This window comes from Pteropus vampyrus, unplaced genomic scaffold (assembly GCF_000151845.1).
Source record: "Pteropus vampyrus isolate Shadow unplaced genomic scaffold, Pvam_2.0 Scaffold56, whole genome shotgun sequence".
Taxonomy (NCBI): Eukaryota; Metazoa; Chordata; class Mammalia; order Chiroptera; family Pteropodidae; genus Pteropus; species Pteropus vampyrus.
In genome coordinates this window covers 7,498,163-7,503,187 of record NW_011888837.1, presented here as the reverse complement: position 1 = coordinate 7,503,187, position 5,025 = coordinate 7,498,163, and positions in this window count along the sequence as shown.

Genomic DNA, 5,025 nt, shown 5'->3' with positions numbered 1-5,025 from the left:
TGGTTTAAATGTAAGACAAGGGGGCAATGTTTTTGAGCTGGTTTTCTCATATGTGAAATGGGAAAGCACCAAGAAATAGGCAATTGCAGAACTTTTTTTTTTATAACAAGAAAAAAAATAAAAATGCGCTTCAAAAGCTAGAAAACAACACGCGAGAGGGAGAGTTCTCTATAAAAATGACACGGCCCCGGGGGCCCACAGAACACACACTGTCTCGGGGTGTCTCTGAGAGGGTTTCTGAATGAGATTAGCATTTGAATCAGTGTAGTCAGTAAAGGAGAGATTCCTCCCCAATGTGGGTGAGCAGCAACCAATCTGTTGAGGGCCTGAACAGAACAAAAAGCAGAGGAAGGGAGAATTTGTTTCCTTCCTGCCTACCTGCTTCAGCTGGTACCTCAGTCTTTTCCAGCCCTTGGACTAAGATTTACATCATTGGGTCCTCTGTTTCTCAGGCCTGCAGAAAGGGACTGGAATTACACACTGACTTTCCTGCGTCTCTAGTCTGACAGTCTGTGGGGCTTCTTGTCCTCCATAATTCTGTGAGACAATTCCTCATAATCAATCAATCTATCAATCTATCATCTCTCTCTCTCTCTCTCCCTCTCCCTCTCCCTCTCCCTCTCCCTCTCCTCCTCCCTCTCCTTCCTTCCCTCCCTCCCTCCTTCTCTCTCCCCCTTGGTTCTAGTTCTGTGTTGCTTCTGTTTCTCTGGAGAACTCTGATTAATACACTACACAAATCTACTTTAAACCTATTAATAGTGTTAGATGATTTTAAACCAAATTATCACACCTTTTATGCTATACATTGTGAAGTTTTTTATTTGTTTTTCCTTACTTCTTATTCACTGAGTTAGGTAGCCCAACTTCGTATCAGTTTCCACATTCTGGACTATTTACCCATTCAAGGCCAAATTCAGACTAAGAATTTTGTGTCCAGTTTTTGAGACCATTAAAAAGAGTAAACTGCCTGTGGAAAATTGTGAATAAGCAGTTTTCTCTTGTGATTGATATATTATTCACTGGATCATTCTCAGTGGGCTATCAGTTATCTGCTACATTCCAGAGCCATTCAGTTATTTTGATGTTTGTTTTATCTGTAAAAGGTTAGCTATAGGATTTTTGTTTGTTTCTCTGTTTTGAGAAAGCTAAGTATTCAATTATGTTGATTTTAATTTTAGAGTATTCCTGTGTCTAAGAACAAAAACAGAAAATGTAGATGCTAGCTGAAAAGTTCAATCAAAATCTAAAGGCATATTTTGAAAAATAATTTCTTGTATATGAATTTTTCTGTTTTAACCTGGATGTCTGATGTCACCGACTGTAGCCCTTATGTTAATTAAGTTCGATCAAATGGAGACTATGATTTTAGTAAGAAATGTTAGAAAAAATAAGGTAAGAAAAATATGTCAACTCTCGCTATTCATGTTGCAGCCTTTAGCTGCAAAATAATTGAATGAAGGCTATCTGAATTTATTCATGCAAAACAATTACTTCTCATATCTGATTCATTACCATGTAGCCATGTTAACTCATGGTAGATTCATTTCCTTTATTTGCTTTCTCTGAAGGCATTTTTTTTTCACTTTACTGTTTACTGCTTGTCCAATATTTTGTTTTTTCTACTATTCTTTGTTCAAACTGCAAAAATCTGAAATAAAAATATAATATAGAAGTATAGGCATCAGCTAACATTTTCTATGGCATATGGTACTTCAGATGCCATATGTACCAGTGTTTAGTGATTCTGGCAAAGAGGCATAGAATGGTGAAATCCAACTGCCAGGATTGCTGAAAACAAATATGTAAATGCTCCAGGGCTTTTGTTATTCATAACATACCTCTAACACAGCACATACAATATGCTGTTCATTCTGTAACTAGTATATCTAATAAACCACATTTTTCTCTCTTATGTTTTTAAGGCTTCTCCAAGGTTGTGTGCTCTTCTGCCTCTAACCTTGAACCCCACTGTTAAACTCTGTATTTCATGCAGCTCATTTCAATGAAAGAGGCCTATGGGAATACAGTCATCCTTTTTTCAAGGATATTTATTTATTTTTTCAAATTAAAATCCAAAGTCTTCTGTAGACCTCTTCTTGAAACAAAGAAAATGCACTGGGCATGTTCTCTGGACAGTACATAGTCATTGGGGGAAAGCAGCGAACACCAGGAAAGGCAAATTTGGATTACAGAACAGGAAAGTTTTCTTTTACTGTGGGGCTGTTCGGTGGTCTTCCCAACAGTGACGTTCTAAAGGATGTAAAGTGAGAGGAGGTCTGTGAAGATAATTACTTCGAAAAAGGGAACTAATGAGAATTTAATTACTTTTAAGATACTACAAGCATTCAAGCCCATGTAAAATGATCACAATTTCGGTAATAAAAATTGACCTCATTTTGTTGTGCTGGTTTTTTTCTGCTGATTTAAACACAGCTGATGGGTAGCACACCTAATCTCCTTCTTTCTGTTTCATAGATGGGCTATCTACACAAAGTGGAAAGAAGAGCAGACTAGCAGCCAGAATACTTAGAGGTCAGTACTTTCCATTTGTCATCAGACAAGCCGTTTAACCTCTTTGAGCCTGTTTCCATATGTACGATGAGGATAATATCTTCCCTGGGGATATTACTGTGAGGATAATATGATATAATCTTTATGGAAGTGCACTTATCTAGCATTATTATTATTAAAAAGAAAGCATCTGTAGATTTGCTGGTAGTTCAGAGACCTAAGAAGGCTTGTACTACTTACCACTGAGTATTTTTTTGTACACGCAAAAACCTAGGAGAATATTGGAAATGGAAAGTTGTGAACGTGCCAATAAAATGGTCAGCACTGAAAATGACTCCTTCTGGATTTAATTCTTTTAGGTTGAATCACATGAAATTGCCATTTTTGGAGGTCAAAAGTGGTCTAATACAAGAAATTTCATTTGGTTCTTTGTAGCTGTTTTGGTGGATTCTCCATGATAATATCACTTTCACACACACACACACACACACACACACACACACACACACACACACACACACCCTTTTCTTTTAAGCAGTAACTAGTAACTAAAAGAGCAGTCCGATTTCCATTTCCGCTTAGTATCTTCTTCCCTTTCTATGTCCTGCCTCCAAATAGTCACTAAGTTTTATTTCGATTGTAAATTTGAAATGTCTCTCAAATGTGGACTTCTCATTTCCACTGCTAAGTCTCTGTCCAGGACTTTATTTCTTGTTTAGATTATTGAAATATTCTTCTAATATTCAACGTAATAATTCTCTGTGGCAGCAGCATTGGTAATTCGAGGGCATTTGGAAGGGTCGTGGGAACGTAGTCAGCAGGACCAGGAAATTGCCTCCAGGTTTAACCTGAAATCCAAGATACAATTATGAAGAGACTTCAAGGACATTAACAGAAGGTTAGGAAGAAAAACTGAATGCTTAGGAAATGAGTGCTAAGAGCTATTCCAATGAGGAAGACTAGATCAAGAATCAGGGAGCTCTAGGATAAGGAGCTCTAGGATAACAAAACTTGGATTAAAAGAGTTATTAAACTACCCATCCTATAGTCTTACTGTCAGCCATTGGGACTGGAGGATAAACTCTTCTTACCTATAAGTAAAAATTGTCTGGAAGGAATGTTTCTCTGAGAAACTTGAGAACTTGAATTTTCTATAGGAAAAGTAGATAGAATTGTGTTACAGAGGCCCTAGAGAAAAATTCCTAGATGAGGCCCGAGGTCTCTGGAATGCTATCATATAATAATAACTTTTTCTTCCCACGGGTACATAGCAGACTGGTAAGTTGTGACTTTTAAAACAAGCTGGCCTATTGTTGCTGAGCTCTTTTTTGAAAGCTTCATCACTGAATTGAAAAAAAAAAAAAAAGAATAAAATCCCTTTTTAAAAGCTCTTTTTGTTTAGGAATTATACTTGGTTAGTATTTTGATATGTCTATATCCATATGTAAAATAGGAAAAACATTGTCTCTGAATTCCGAGGGAGATAAAAGGAAGTTACAATTGAGCTTCACCACAGGTGAAATAGATCCAAATTTTTGCCTGGAAAAAAATAACAAAAAATACTAAGAATAAGAACACTTTCACTCCTTCCCAGTATGGCATATTGGACAAACATGCAAAGAATCAGCAATTAGGAATAAGTAATCCCTCTATCATTGGGCCCCAATTACTGAAGAAATAATGCCAACTCTGGGTCCCTCAACAATTACAAATTTTAATCTTCAGATAGAGATGCCTGACTTAAAGAGGAAAGCATCCTCAAATTCAGCAGAAACTGTGACATATTGTTATCTTAATTCTATCATTGACCTAAGACTTATTAGATACATCGGCTCCCCTAGAGAAGTCCTTCAATCAGAAAAAGGTAATAGTGGTAATGAAAACTCAAAATAGCTTGCCTCTGATCATTAGAAGGAATCAACATGATGCAGACATACTCTAGAGAATAGCATCATTCACCATCAATGATAACAATTCTCAAGTGAGACTAGGTCACAATGCTTGATTAATTCTTAGGTAAAAAAGTCAGAAAAAGTTCAAACTACCCGCATGTACTTCTAACTACATTTTGAAAAATTCAGAAAAAAACAAAACAAAACACCAGAATAAAGTGCTTTATTACAAAGTAGAGCTCCCAAGAACAGCTGACATATTAACCCAGGACAGATACATTAGTCAAAGGATCAGTCAAGTAATTAATTCAATACTTTAGAACCAGATTTTATAAGAGACACTGAGGATAGAATGACACAATCTTAACCCTCAGGGAGTTTATAGTCTAATAGAAGAGGAAGAAAAGAAAGACAAAAAGACTATACATGACTCATCGTCATGGTATAAGGTAGAGAGTGATTCATTTTGTTCAGATAGGTCAGAGAAGGCTTCACAGAAGAATTAACTGAGATTGACCTTGAGAGATGAATAGGAGCCTGCCAGAAAGAAAGGGAAGACATTATAGTCAAAGAGAACAGCACACAGTAGATTTAGAAGGCTTTAAAGAATTATATTGGAAAG